The sequence below is a fragment of the Aotus nancymaae genome, unplaced genomic scaffold (assembly GCF_030222135.1).
Source record: "Aotus nancymaae isolate 86718 unplaced genomic scaffold, 86718_ANA_hifiasm-v0.15.2.pri h1tg000040l, whole genome shotgun sequence".
Taxonomy (NCBI): domain Eukaryota; kingdom Metazoa; phylum Chordata; class Mammalia; order Primates; family Aotidae; genus Aotus; species Aotus nancymaae.
The window spans coordinates 127,689,309-127,705,453 of NW_026988454.1; the positions used below are offsets into that span (position 1 = coordinate 127,689,309).

Below are 16,145 nucleotides of genomic sequence, written 5' to 3' on the forward strand. Positions count from 1 at the left end.
ACTCTAAGAATATTAATATTATACTTTAATTTTATATCAATAATGACACTGTGTAACAAACAGCACAGGAAAGAGGTAGTGAAGAGAGAAGATGGTCTAGCTTCTGTTCCTTAACTAGCCTGTATTTTAACAGCAGAGCCCCAGCAACCTAGGAGCACCTCCCCTAGCCTCTCAATGAAGTGGAAAGTGGTTGAGAATTGGAAGTGAGAAGCTCAAACTTAAAGAAGGCTGATGGCAAGCCTGGGGAGAGGCCTGGAAATGAGGGAGGGGCTGAGGGCCGTGAGGAATCCCCTAGCGCAGCTCTTTGGCAGAGAACATGCCCCTGGCCCTGCCAGGATGAGGTCCTTGGGGGTGTCATACAGGTGCTCCTTGGAGGGGATTTCCAGGACAGCTGGGATAGAGCGCCGGTGGGTGTCCAAGGTGTGCCACACCATCTTGTAATGTACTGGTTGATGAGGATGATGCCAATGTTGTCCCCGTTTAGAAACTGCTGGAAAGTGTCTTCGATCTCACTGATGGTTGTATGCTTCTCCATCATCAGGAAATTGGGATGGTGTTTCTTGTTAAGCTCTACTATGCCACCCGGCAGGAAACCAGAAACAGTGTCTTGGTCTCCAAACTGTCTTTTTAGATAAGGAGTTGAGAACTGAAATGTACTTTTGTGTACATGAAAGTGACAGAGCTTGGCCAGGCCCAGTGGCTCATGCCTGTAATCCCAGTACTTTGGGAGGCCAAGGCAAGCGGATCACCTGAAGTCAGGAGTTCAAGACCATCCTGGCCAATATGGTGAAACCCTGTCTCTATTAAAAATACAAAAATCAGCTGGGTGTGGTGGTGCACACCTGTAATCTCAGTTACTTGGGAGGCTGAGGCAGGAGAATCACTTGAACCCAGGAAGTGGAGGTTGCAGTGAGCCCAGATCATGCCACTATACTCCATCCTGGTCAACAGAGCAAGACTCTGAAGAAAAAAAAAAAAAAAGAGACAGGGTGTCTCTATGCTGCCCAGGTAGGTCTCAAGTTCCTGGCTTCAAGCAATCCTCCCACTGGCCCTCCCAAAACATTAGGATTGCAGGCATGAGCCACTGCACTGTGTCTACTTTTTTATATGTTTAAAATTTTCTGGCTGGGCATAGTGACTCATGCCTGTAATCCCAGCACTTTGACGCAGGTGGATCACCTGAGGTCAGGAGTTAAAGACCAGCCTGACCAACGTGGTGGCGAAACCCCATCTCTACTAAAAATACAAAAATTTGCTGGGTGTGGTGGTGTGCTCTTGTAGTCCCAGCTACTAAGGAGGTTGAGGCAGGAGAATCGCTTGAAACCGGGAGGTGGAGATTGCAGTGAGCTGAGATCATGCCACTGCACTCCAGCCTGGGCAACAAGAGCAAAACTCTGTCACAAAAATAAATAAATAAATTTGAAAACATTTCCATAATAAAAAATATAACTTTTTTTTTTAAAAAAAGGTCTAGCATTATGCTTTAATGACATATTTGTACATTTAGATATTGAATGAATTTGGGTCTCTGATGTAAAAATAAAAGCTTAATAATACAGTGTCTTTATAAAACATTTTATAGTTTGCAAAATATTTCCAGACTTTATCTCACAACTACTCTCAGAGGTAGACAGGACACATATTATCATCTCCATTTCAGAGAAAAGAAAAGTGAAGCTCAAAGCAGTAGATCTGGGACTTTAACCCAATTTTTAAACATGGAATTCAGTGATCTGCTCCTTTTATTCAAAATGGTTATAGCCCTATTGCTTTTTCTGATTATAAAAATAAGCCTGGGAAACAGTGAGACCATATCTCTGCTTAAAAACAAACAAAAAATGTAGCCAGGCATGGTGGTCTGCCCCTGTAATCCTAGCTACTCAGGAGGTTGAGATGGGAGGATCTCTTGAGCCTGGGTGTTTGAGGTTATACTGAGCTATGATCATGCCACGCGCTCCAGCCTTAGTGACAGAATGAGACCCTGTCTCTAAAATAATAACATAAGCATATAATTTTAAAACAATTTAAACAAATTAAAAAGAAGAAAAATGTGACCCCACCACATAGAGATAGGTATTATTAACATTTTGTATATTATTCTTTAAAATTTTTGGTTTTATTTTTATTTTTGAGATGGAGTCTCGCTGGCCCAGGCGTTTCTTCTGCCTCAGTCTCTGGAGTAGCTGGGACTACAGGTGTGCCCCACCATGCCCAGCTAATTTATGTATTTTTATTAGAGACAGGGTTTCACCATGTTGGCTAGGATGGTCTTGATCTCTTGATCTCTTGATCCGCCTGTCTCGGCCTCCCAAAGTGTTAGGATTACAGGCGTTAGCCACTGCACCCGGTCTAATTTTTGTATTTTTAGTAGAGACAGGGTTTCATCATGTTGGCCAGGCTGGTCCCGAACTCCTGGCCTCAAGTGATCTGCCCATCTTGGCCTCCCTAAGTATTGGGATTACAGGTGTGAGCCACCATGCCCAGCCTGTTTTAAATTTCTTTTTACAAAAATTAACATATGACATAGTTTTATAATCTTTGTCTCTTGAACAGTTATGTATCTTTTTTTTTTTTGAGACGGAGTTTCGCTCTTGATACCCAGGCTGGAGTGCAATGGCGCGATCTCGGCTCACCGCAACCTCCGCCTCCTGGGTTCAGGCAATTCTCCTGCCTCAGCCTCCTGAGTAGCTGGGATTACAGGCACGCGCCACCATGCCCAGCTAATTTTTTGTATTAGTAGAGACGGGGTTTCACCATGTTGACCAGGATGGTCTCGATCGCTTGACCTCGTGATCCACCCGCCTCGGCCTCCCAAAGTGCTGGGATTACAGGCTTGAGCCACCGCGCCCGGCCCCTTGAACAGTTATGTATCTTAAACCTGTGTCCATGCCAATGAATTCATATCTGCATCTATTGTATGGCACTATTGTAACTAATTTAACTGATCTCCTTTTGTTAAGCATTTAGATGGTTTCCAATTTTTCAAAATTATGAACAATAGCAAAATATACTTTCTTGTGTCTTCGGTCATTCATTATTTCCTTAAGATTCATGACTAGGAGTGGAAAATCTGAGTCAAAGCATTTAGAATAATTTTGCTACACATTACTATCAATCTCAGAAATGTATGGATTTAGATTCTCAACCATCCAGCGGATTTTTTTTTCCCTACCAACTCGTAGTTGCTTTTCTTGAGACAAATGTAATTAAAACACACCAGTGAAAATACAGTTTAATTTGCTGACCTGTAATCAAGCTAAACTATTGAGCAAACCATTAATAAACGATTAATAATCATTGTTTAATGATCTTCTGCCAGGCTCAATGGCTTATACCTGTAATCCCATCACTTTAGGAAGCTGAGACAGGAGGATAGCTTGAGCCCAGGAGTTCAAAACAAGCCTGGACAACAAAGTGAGACCTTTTCTCTACCAAAAATAAAAAAAAATTAGCCGAATGTGGTAGCATGCACCTGTGGTTTCAGCTACTCGAGCCTAGGAGGTGGAGGCTGCCGTGAGCCAAGATCATGCCATTTCACTCCAGCCTGGGTGAAAGTAAAACCTTGTTTGAAAAAAAAGAAAGAAAGAGAGAGAGAGAGGAAGGGAGGGAGGGAGAGAGGGAGGGAGGGAGGGAGAGAGAGAGGAAGAAGAAAGAAAAAAGAAAGAGAAAGAAAGAAAGAAAGAAAGAAAGAAAGAAAGAAAGAAAGAAAGAAAGAAAGAAAGAAAGAAAGAAAGAAAGAAAAGAAAGAAAGGAAAGAAAGGAAAGAAATGGTAATGGTCTTCAAGCTTTAATGTGCATAAGAATCACATGGTGATTTCTGGCCTCTATTTCAGACACACTGACTTATACTCTAGGGGTCTCGGACCCAAGAATTTTTTTTTTTTTTTGAGACAGATTCTTGCTCTGTTGCCCAGGCTGGAGTGTAATGGCATGATCTTGGCTCACTGCAAACTTCGCCTCCTGGGTTCAAATGATTCTCGTACCTCAGCCTCCCGAGTAGCTGGGATTATAGGTGCCTGCAACCATGGTTCATTTTTTTATTTTTTATTTTTAGTAGAGATGGGGTTTCACCAAGTTAGCCAGTATAGTCTCAAACTCCTGGTCTCAAATGATCTACCCACCTCAGCCTCCCAGAGTGCTGGGATTAGAGGCGTGAGCCACCAAGCCCAGCCAAGAATGGGCTTTTTAAAAAAAATTTTTTGAGATGGAGTCTTGCTCTGCCTCGTAGGCTGGAGTGCAGTGGTGGGATCTTGGCTCATTGCAACCTCCGCCTCTTGGGTTCAAGCAATTCTCCTACCTCAGCCTCCCAAGTAGCTGGGATTACAGGCATGTACCACCACACCCAGTTAATTTTTGTATTTTTAGTAGAGACAGGATTTTGCCATGTTGTCCAGACTGGTCTCGAACTCCTGACCTCAGGAGATCTGTCCGCCTTGGCCTCCCAAAGTGCTGGAATTACAGGCATGAGCCACTGCGCCCAGCCGAGAATGGCCATTTTTAACAAGAGCACCCTGCTACCAAGTGACTGTGATCTAGGGAATTAAACTCTTGAGATACTAGCTTAAGTATACATGCAAGGATAGGTCAAGAGTGTGCTGATTATGCAACTATTTAGTTTTTGGCCACATGAAGTCTGGTGAGAGAAAGGGAACATTCACTTATTCTCTCTGGTCTTGGCCTCTTCCACCTCATTCTGTCTCTGTCTCTCTGACACAGACATATACAGAGACACACACACAGATAGACACGCTCTCTCTCTCTTTTGTGGAGGAAATGAACATTTTACTTTTGGGGATGCCCTTACAGCAGGCTGCTTTCAGTTAGAAATAGTTGTTTTCTAGCGATTCCTGTTTAGGGCTTTCCGTTTTATTTTTATTTGCTTTCTTTTCCAAGCAGGTACCTTTGTTATTCCTAACCAGTTAAGCACCTGAAAATCACTTGATTTTTCCTTTTCTGTAGAAACTCACTTTCAAGCATCCCAGAAGTTCTGCAGTGTGAGATTTGAGAAGACTGGAGGCAAATGAGTCCTGTGAAATTTTATGGGGCCTCTGAGAGGAGGGCCCTGGGTTGTCATCACTTGTTAGCATGGCCCTTCAAAATTCAAACTGGCTTTCCAGGTATTTTCCTTTCCAGGATAGCTCCCCTTTGCCCAGCTTCAGGAAACAGCTTTTAATTTTCTCCTTGTAGGTCTATTTTTGACACAAAGGCTTCATTTTTCATAGAACCCTGCAGTTTTTCTATGTTTGGAGGCCTGGCAAACGCATCAGACATGTGACCCTCCTAGTCAGGTCTGCCCTTGAAAAATGTATGCTAAGGGGAGGGTGAGGCCTTCCTTTCTCCCCAAGGCCTTGCTCCTACCCAGATGCCTGCCTGGGCCCACTGCCGAGGGTCCCAGCCAGCTGATGCATGTCCAGCCAGAGTAGGACCACCCACAGCATGTAGAGCCGACCTGTGTCTCATCTCTGGGTCAAGTCTGTGCAGACAATTTATTTTATTATTTTAATTTTTCTAAAAAAAAAACCTGCTATGAATGTTCATGTATAAGTATTTGTATGGACATATGCTTTCATTTATTTTGAGTAAATAGGAGCAGAATGTCTGGGTTTTACGGTAAGCATATGCTTAACTTTTAAAGAAATGCGGCATCAAAGCACCACGTAGACTGATTTAAAAAGGGAAATAAAAAGAAATGGGGCAGTTAAAAACATCTCGGTTTTAGTTGTCAAGTCTATATTATATGTCAAGAATGTCATCTTTTATTGTATGTCAAGAATTCCAGCTTCCTTTTCCTGTAGTTCATTTGGAAAGAGAACTATTTTGAGTCAGAAGTCTGGGCCAGGACCCCTTGAGCGCAGGAGTTCAAGACCCACCTGGGCAACATAGTGAGACTTGTCTTAAAAAAAAAAAAAAAAGAGTCAGAAATCTGGGGCTTGGTCCAAGTAGCTTAGTTCCAAACCTGGATTTTGAAAAAGGGGTCATTTAGCTTTTTCGGAGCTTCAATTCCCTAATCTTTAAATTGGGGCTAATAATTTCTTATGACAATCAGATATTGGACGTAGTCTCAAACTTCATCAATAGGTGACTGGTCATGGTCAGGTGCATTGTATCCTTTTTTTTTTTTTGAGACGGAGTTTCACTCTTGTTACCCAGGCTGGAGTGCAATGGCGCGATCTCGGCTCACTGCAACCTCCATCTCCTGGGTTCAAGCAATTCTCCTGCTTCAGCCTCCCGGGTAGCTGGGATTACAGGCATGCGCCACCATGCCCAGCTGATTTTTGTATTTTTAGTAGAGACGGTGTTTCACCATGTTGACCAGGATGGTCTCGATCTCTTGACCTCGTGATCCACCCGCCTCAGCCTCCCAAAGTGTTGGGATTATAGGCGTGAGCCACCGCACCCGGCCTGCATTGTATCCTTAGATTGGAATACTATACAATCATTAAAAATAATAATGTAGCTGGGTGCAGTGACTCATGCCTGTAATCCCAGCACTTTGGGAGGCTGAGCTGGGAGGCTTGCTGGAGCCTAGGAGTTAAAGACCACTTTGGGCAACATAGTAAGATCTCGTCACTACAAAAAGTTTAAAAAGTAGCTGAGCTTGGTGGAGTGTACCTGTAGTCCCAACTACTGTAGAGGCTGAAGTGGGAGGATCGCTTGAGCCCAGGAGGTCAAGGCTGCAGTGAGCCGTGATTGTGTCACTGCACTCCAGCCTGGGTGACAAAGCGAGACCGTGTCTCAAAAACAAAAACCAGAAAATAAACAAAGTTAAATAAAAATAATGATGTAAATCTATATTTACTGATGTGGAAAGCTGTTGTCAGTATACTCTCAGTGAAAAAAAGCAGCCTAGAAAGGCAGAGTATGATCCCATTTAGTCAAATTATACAAATGGAAAAACAAATGAAAAACATATTTACTCAAATATTAACAGCGGTTATCTCTGAGTAGTGAGATTTAGGGTGATTTTTACTTTCTTATTTTATAATTTCTATATTGCTTAATTTTAGTTGCAATAAGCATGCATGAGTCTTTCAAAAATAATAAAGCTATTAAAAAATAAACCAATGTAATTTGTTTTTCCTGAGAATGAGATAAGAGAATACATGGATATATTGAAAAAACTATAAAAGTATTACTAGTGACATAGCAAAAGAAAAAAATTGAAACAACAAGGAAAAAAGTAAACTGTCATAAATTTAAGGTTTTTTTTTTTTTTTTTTTTGAGACAGAGTCTCACTCTGTTGCCCAGGCTGGGGAGCAATAGTGTGATCTCGGCTCACTGCAACCTCCACCTCCTGGGTTCAAGCGATTCTCCTGCCTCAGCCTCCTGAGCAGCTGGGATTACAGGAACGTGCCACCATGCCCAGCTAATTTTTGTATTTTTGGTAGAGGCGAGGTTTTGCCATGTTGGCCAAGCTGGTCTCGAACTCTTGACTTCAGGTGATCCACCCATCTTGGCCTCCCAAAGTGCTGGGATTACAGGTGTGAGCTACCATACCAGTCAAGGTATTGGTATTAATACTAGTATTTATTAGCTGAGTCTCCTATAAAAGGATCTTGAAAATCATCAAAGTAATCCCATAAAAGAAAGTAATGATGGCTCCTTACAAACACAAGTAGGTTGAACATAGTAAAAATGTAAAATCCTTAGGATTGAAAGAGGCTGGGTGCAGTGGCTCATGCCTAAAATCCCAGCACTTTGGGAGGCTGAGGCAGGAGGATTGCTTGAAGCCAGGAGTTCAAGGCCAACCTGGCCAATATAGCAAGACCCTGTCTCTATTAGAAAAATAATAAAAATTAAAATGAAAATAAGGTCTGAAAGAAATCTGGAGTAAAGAGAAGGGCACAGGTCTCTTTCTAAGCCTTGGGTTAAATCTTGGCTTTCTCAACATCTGTATCTCTTTGAACACGGTATTTAAACTTCTAATTTCTAGATCCTGATCTGCAAATTGAAATAATAATAATTATCTCATTCTGTTGTGAGGATTAAATGAACCAAATTACTTAATGTGATGGACTCTGACACATTGGAGAGTTCATTAAATATTTGTTCTCTTTTTTCTCCTTTTCTTTCTTAACTTTACCTGAGATGCAGACAGCAGGATGTTGTATACATTTTGAACCCAGTTAGTAAAAAAGAATGAAAAGAATGATTATTAAAAAAAATGGGAGAGGCTGTGGGTTTTTTTTTTTTTTTTTAACATGAGGGGAGAGATAAGGAGTTCATGTTTACTTGGAGGATGTTTGACTTGGCAAACTAAAGAGGCCAAGAAGAGAAGGGGAAAAAAAAGAAAAGAAGAATGGACTACTTCTGGATGTATCTAGGCCAAGGGATGTGAGATAAAGACAGGTTTTCGTCTGCATTCTCCCATTCACTGCATTAGGAAAAAAAGAGACCCAGGGGCTTGGATGCTTTGTTCAGAAGAAAAAATAGTACAATAGGCTGGTGCCTTCCATTGTGTAGCTCTTGAGTAGGGTAGTAGGATAGAAGAACTGGAAAAAACCCTAATGTGGGGGTCTGGTCCTTTCCCATCATGCTTTGGGAGGATATTGAAAGTGGAGGGCTGCTCTTCAGCCTCACCTGTTCCCTTCCCAGACAAATATACCCTGCCAAGTAGAACTTAGATTGTATTTCCTTTTCCTGGAGTGACTTCTAGGTATGTTTTTGTGGTCAGTACAGAAAACAGGAAGCAGCAAAAAGAGCCAGAGTCATGGCCAGGTGCAGTGGTGCACACCTGCAATCCCAGCACTTTGGGATGCTGAGGTGGGTGTCTATTAAGTGTGCGATAATGTTATGTCTGCAAAAACAATGTGTACATACTTTAATTTGGTTAAGGTATGCTTACAAATGTTAAGAATCATCTGAGCCTTCAGTAAGTCACAACCTTCTTGCTGGTGGAGAGGGTCTTGCCTCCATGTCTGATGGCTGCTGACTGATCAGGATGGTGGTTGCTGAAGGCTGCAGTAGCTGTGGCAATTCCTTAAAATAAGACAGCAATGAAGTTTGCCGCATCAATTGACTCTTCCTTTCATGAAAGATTTATCTGTAGCATGGGGGTGGCGGGCTCAGCCCTCACCCTTGCCCCTGCAGGCCGGACTGGGAAACTGGAGAAGCCACCCGAGACCAGACAAAGGACCCAGCCCAGTGTGGTGTCCTGATTTCTTTGTGATGAGTGATGTATGTCCAGGGCACGGAGGCCAGCATAGTCTGGCCAACATGGTGAAACCCCGTCTCTACTAAAAATACAAAAATTAGTCAAGTGTGATGGCATGTGCTTGTAATCCCAGCTACTCAGGAGGCTGAGGCAGGAGAATCACTTGAACCTGGAAGGTGAAGGTTGCAGTGAGCTGAGATCGCTCCATTGCACTCCAGCCTGGATGACAGAGCAAGACTCAGTCTCTAAATAAATAAATAGCCAGAGTGTTGGAGCTGTTAAAAGCTTCTAAATGACTTTGTCATAATGCATTCTTTTACTAGCCTGTTCCTCAAGCCCTGTGGAGAATCATCCGGGCCTCCTGGATCAAGTCTCCTGGAAGGCATCGCTGGGCATCCCAACCTACCCTTTACTCTTCCCTCCTCCCAAGTCCTACAGCCTCGTTGTCTACTTCTCATTTGGCACTTGAACATATGCAGCTTTGCACGGTTGCCTGCCTTTATACAGTTATTTATAGAAATGTATGTCCTTGTCTCTCCCAATGTCATATAAGACTTTAACATTTTACATTTACAAGTGCTTATGCCTACCTCATTTAAACCTCTATTCCTGGGAAACAAACACAGAATGGAAATTTTGGCTTGTAGTTACATTTATATAAATACTAGTTGTAGCCATACGTTAAATTCCAAACATCTTTTTGGTTTTGTTTGATTTATTCTTTTGATCTTTTTACAGCATTCCCTATATAGAGATGAGGAAACTAAGGTCTAGAGGGAAACTGTATAATTTGGTCATAGTCACACAGCAAAAGAATAAGGGTTCTCTTTCCGGGCCACTGTCCCCAACTCAGCCTTTCTAATAGTAAGCCTGCAGACATTTGCTTGCTCAGCTGAATAGTCCGTCTGATTGTTAGCTGCTTCCTTGGGTTTGTAGCTTATGAGGTTTCTCCTTTGACACGGAAAATGTAAAGAACTAAAATGATAATGTTTGAAAAGCTCCCCAGGTCATCCAATTTTCTTTTCTTCAAAATGAAGTGTCTCTTTATGTTTTATTACATGATCATTAAAAAAGCACAGACAAAAAAATATTAAAATATCCATCATTTTCCATACCCAGAGATTGTCATTGTTACACCTTGGAGTATATCCTTCCAGACATCTCTCTCACACTTATTCTTGCATCTCTCTTAGAAATTGAATCATATGTAATACTACTGCTTTGTCTTATCTTTTAAGATTATACTGTGAGGCTGAGTATGGTGGCTAATGCCTATAACACCAGCACTCTGGCAGGCTGAGGCAGCAGGATTGCTCAACCCAGGAGTTCCAGGCTGCAGTTAGTTATGATTTTGCCACTCAATCTTGTTGAAAAAGCAAGACCTCAAGTGTTTTTTTTTTTTAATTGACATGTAATTCTTGTTTCCCAAATAAAAACTTTAAAGATCATCCATGTTAACAGAGATAATTCTGTCTCATTATTCTTTTTTTTTTTTTCTTCAAGATGGAGTGTCACTCTGTGTCCCAGGCTGGAGTGTAGTGGCACAATCTTGGCTCACTGCAACTTCTGCCTCCCGGGTTCAAGCGATTCTCCAACTTCAATCTCCCAGGTAGCTGGGATTATAGGCATGCCACCACACCCAGCTAATTTTTGTATTTTTAGTAGAAACGGGGTTTTGCCATGTGGGCCAGGCTGGTCTCATGACCTCAGGTGATCCACCCACCTTGGCCTCCCACAGTGCTGGGATTACAGGCATGAGCCACCGTGCCCAGCCAGTCTCATGATTCTTAGTGGACCAGCCAGTTGAAACTTTAAAAAAATATATTTTATTTTGTTTTATTTTGAGATAGGGTCTCACTCCATTGCCCCAGACTGGAATGCAGTGGCACAATCTCTGCTCACTGTAGCTTTGACCTCCTCGGTTCAGTTGATCCTCCCACCTCAACCTCCAAGTAGCTGGGATTACAGGCATGCACACCACCCCCTGTTAGTTGTTTTTATGTTTTATTTTTGTAGAGACGAGGTCTCACTATGTTGACAGGGCTGATCTTGAACTCCTGAGCTCAAGCGATCCTCCCGCCTTGGCCTCCCAAAGTGCTGGGATTATAGGCATGAGCCACCTTTTCTGGTCCTGTTTATTTATTTATATTTTGAGACAGAGTCTCCCTCTGTTGCCCAGGCTGGAGTGTAATGGTGGGTTCTCCACTCACTACAATCTCTGCCTTCCGGGTTGAAGTGATTTTCCTGCCTCAGCCTCCCGAGTAGCTGGGATTACAGGCGCACACCACCATGCCCGGTTAATTTTTGTATTTTTAGTAGAGACTAGGTTTCACTATGTTGGCCAGGCTAGTCTTAAACTCCTGACCTCAGGTGATCTGTCCGCCTATGTCTCCCAAAGTGCTGGGAATTACAGGCGTGAGCCACAGCACCTGGCCATATTTATTTATTTATTTTGCAGTTTCATGGTAGCAGTTCACACTGTATATTTATTTATTTAAATACAGGAAAGTGGCCAGGCGTGGTGGCTCACGCCTGTAATCCCAGCACTTTGGGAGACTGAGGTGGGCAGATTACTTGAGGTCAGGAGTTGGAGACCAGCCTGGCCAACATGGTGAAACCCTGCCTCTACTAAAAATACAAAAAATTGGCCTGGCATGGTGGTGTGTGCCTGTAATCAGGAGGCTGAGGTAAGATAATTGCTTGAACCCAGCTGATGAAAGCTGCAGTGAGCCAAGATTGCGCCACTGCACTCCAGTCTGGGCAACAGAGTGAATGAAACCCTGACTTAAAAAATAAAAAATATATATATAAAAAAAAAGGCTGGGAGAGGTGGCTCACACCTGTAATCCCAGCACTTCGGGAGGCTGAGGCTGGTGGATCACTTGAGGTCAGGAGTTCAAGAGCAGCCTGGTCAACATGGCAAAACCCATCTCTACAAAAAATACAAAAATATTAGCCAGGCATAGTGGTGTGCCCTTGTAATCCCAGCTACTCAAGAGGCTGAGTGAAGCAAGAGAATCGCTTGAAACTGAGAGGTGGATACTGCAGTGAGCTGAGATTGTGTGCCACTGCACTCTAGCCTTGGCAACACAGCGAGACTTTGTCTCAGAAAAAAAAAATAATAATAATAAAGGACAGGCCTGGTGGCTCATGCCTGTAATCCTAGCACTTTGGGAGGACCAGGGAGGTGGAGCACCTGAGGTTGAGAGTTTGAGACCAGCCTGGCCAACATGGTGAAACCCTGTCACTACTAAAAATACAAAAAATTTAGCTGGGCGTGGTGGCGGGTGCCTGTAATCCCAGCTACTCAGGAAGCTAAGGCAGGAGAATGGCTTGAACTAAATAGACTAAATAGGAATTCTGTATTTTACCTGGCAATCCAACCATAAACCCTCTTCTAACCATTGCTAGATAGCTATCAAGATATTTTGTTATGCATATTGTTTACACATGTACATAAACATATACACTCACATATAAATTTTTTTTCTTGCGGGGACAAGCTCACTCTGTTTTCGAGGCTGGAGTACAGTGGCCCTATCATGGCTCACAGCAGCCTGGACCTCCCGGGCTCAAACAATCCTCCCATTGAGTCTCCCAAGTAGCTGGGACCACGGCTCATGCCACCACACTTGGCTAATTAAAAAAAAATTTGTAGAGTCTCACTATGTTACCTAGGATGGTCTTGAACTTCTGGGCTCAAACAATCCTCCCACCTCAGCCTCCCAAAGTTCTGGGATTACAGGTGTTCAGCAAGCCCAGCTCACATACACTTTTTAAACAAACACGAAAGAGATCACAGTACATATATTGTTCAACAGCTAGCTTTTTGCTTTTTTCTCCTAATGGTTAGTAGTCTACATCTTTTCATCTTAGTTCATACAGACCTATTTCTTTTTTTTTTTTTTTTTGAGACAGAGTTTTTCTCTTGTTACCCAGGCTGGAGTGCAATGGTGCCATCTCAGCTCACCACAACCTCTGCCTCCTGGGTTCAAGCCATTCTCCTGCCTCAGTTGCCTGAGTAGCTGGGATTACAGGCATGAGCCACCACGCCCAGCTAATTTTGTATTTTTAGTAGAGACAGGGTTTCTCCATGTTGGTCAGGCTGGTCTTGAACTCCTGACCTCAGCTGATCCGCCTGCTTCGGCCTCCCTAAGTGCTGGGATTATAGATGTGAGCCACAGCGCCCAGCATTTTTTAAATGGTGTGTAGTATTCCGTAATGTAAATGTAGCATAATATAATCAAAGCCTTACTGACGGTCATTTAGATTGTTTCCAGTTTTCCAGCATCTCAAATAAATCTGCAGTGATCATTTTTCTACATATGTCTTTGACCATCTTTTTCAGTTTGTCTGTATATCTAAGATATAGTGTGCACATTTAAAATTTTTAATAGACATTGCCAAATTGTCTTCCAAAAAGGTTTTACCAATGTGCCATCCTATCAATATTGTATGAAATTGCCTTTTCTTCACAACTTACAGAACACTGGCTATGATCAATATTTGCCAAACTGATATGTAAAAATGGTATTGTATCTGTTTTAATTTGCATTTTTAATTATTCATGGAGTTTAAAATATTTTCATTCATTTTCAAGCCTGTAATTTTTTTTTTTAAGAGACAGTCTTGGCCGGGCAAGGTGGCTCATGCCTGTAATCCCAGCACTTTGGGAGGCTGAGGAGGGTGGATCACTTGAAGTCAGGAGTTTCAGACCAGCCTGGCCAACATGGCAAAAACCTGTCTCTACCAAAAAGTACAAAAATTAGCCAGGCTGGCACACACATGTAGTCCCTGCTACTTGGGACCTTCAACCACCTGGAGCAGGTAGGACTACAGGTGCATACCAGTATACCCAGCTATTTAAAAACACTTTTTGTAGAGACGGGGCCTTGTTACACTGTCCAGGCTGGTCTCAAACTCTTGGCCTCAACCAATCCTCCCACCTTGGCCTCCCTAAGTACTGGGATTATAGGAATGAGTTATCTCACCTAGTCCCTTTATTGATCTTTTTATTTTTATGTGTAAATTAAAAAAAATTTTTTTGAGACAGTGTCTCCTTCTGTCACCCAGGCTGCAGTGCAGTGGCAGGAACATGGCTCACTGCAGCCTCAACCTCCTGAGCTCAAGTTATCCACTCTCCTCAGCCTCCCATGTAGCTGGACCATGGGTGAGCACTACCATATCCGATTAATTTTAATTTTTTGTAATTTTTTGTAATGGTTTCACCATGTTGCTCAGGCTGGTCTAGAATTCCTGGGCTCAAGTGATCCTCCCGCCTCCTCATTGATCTTAATAGCTTTTTATTTATTACATAAAAATAACAGGGCACAGTGGCTCATGCCTGTAATCCCAACACTTTGGAAGGCCAAGGCAGGAGGATCCCTCAAGCCCAGAAGCTCGAGATCAGTGAGTCCCCCGTCTCTACAAAAAGTTGAAAAACAACATTAGCCGGGCATGGTGGCACCCACCTGCAGTCCCATTTCTTGGGGGGCTGTGGGAGGATTGCTTGATCCCAAGAGTTCAAGGCTGCAGTGAACTGTGACCTGCCATTACACTCCAGCCTGGGCAACAGTGCGAGATCTTGTCTCAGAAAAAAAAAAAAAAAAAAAAAAAAAGAATTTATCTGAACTATGTAGACTATTGAGGTGTGGACTAAGACCCTAGTACTGTGTGGGATTGACCGAGAGTTTTGAATTTTTCCCTGAATCAGTATTCTAATGGAGTCACTAGGTTCCAATAATACCTTCTTTTGTATTCTTGGTCAACACAATTTTCATCCATGGATACTGCAAGGTAAAACACTTTCTAGAAGTCTATGGTCGTAACATCAAATTAGTTCTTGGGTCAAATTTTTTGTTTTTGTGTAAGGCCCCAAATCAACCTAATGTAGAAAGGGAATGTAGCAGGGTATAGTGAATGGAGTGCTAAACCGGGAGTTTAGAAACCCCTTTCCAGCTGTGTAATCTTGGGTAAGTCATTTCCCCTCTCTCCATTTCAATTTCTTCATCTGTAGAATGGGGAGGTTGGACTCGACAGTCTCAGTTCCTTTCAATTACTATATTGAGATTTTTGTAATCTTTCTGTCTCTATTGCATCATCCAAATAATTGGGACAAACATGTTCACCGCTGAGTCCCAAATATGCATAACCCCAGAACGTAGGCTTTTTAAGCTACTGTAGTTTGCTCTCTTTTGGTAGTGGGACAGAGGAGGTAGAATGCGTTCCCTTTCCAAAACATCCCGGTCCCTGAGATATTACTACTTATCCCAGCTCTGTTGATAAAATTGCGGAAACCACACTTCATAAGGAACCAGAATCTGGTTTCTAATTTTGGGGCTCTGTATTTTTGGACAAGGCACGGAAGGTTATTTCCCTTATTTGCAAAATAGAAAGCTACTTAAAGGCAAAAGACAAATTTTCACTCATTCCCCCTCTCCCCAACCCTCCCCGCCTTGGATCTCGCGGTACTGGACAATTCGCGGTGTTTGAAAAACATTTGCTAACAGAAGAGGGCAGAGAATATACTCTCTATGCTTCCTTTCTCATGCTTTGACAGACCTTCACCGGGACAGTGTACGATATATACAATACTTTGTCTTCTGTTTCCCCCTTTTTTTTTTTTTATTTTATCTTCTGTTTTAAACACAGAACAAGGCATGCTAAATTCTCAAGACTTTATTTTGATAGGGTTGTTCCTGACGGAGTGGGTGGAAGGTTATGCGTGGTGTTCTAGACCTGTGATGGATGTTTGTAACTAGACCTTTTTTTCTGCGATGCCACCGTTGCATAACACAAACAGCATGGATAAACTGTAGTAATATCAAAGGGTGTCCGGGAATCAAGGCTTTAAAGCAGCATCCCTCTGGGAAAGCGGCTCTTCAAACACGTCCTTCAAGCGCGAGTGGCAGACTCCTGGCTGGCAGGGCTGAGTCCAGAGTGCACTTTGCTACTTGACCTTGCCACTGTCTCTGCCTCTCCCAGGACTTC

At 42.7% G+C, this 16,145-nt stretch overlaps 1 pseudogene; it reads right to left on the reverse strand.

The window, feature by feature from the left end:
* Positions 1-291: 291 nt before the first annotated feature.
* On the reverse strand, positions 292-5,087 carry LOC105723488 (V-type proton ATPase subunit F-like; annotated as a pseudogene).
* Between the last annotated feature and the right edge of the window lie 11,058 nt (positions 5,088-16,145).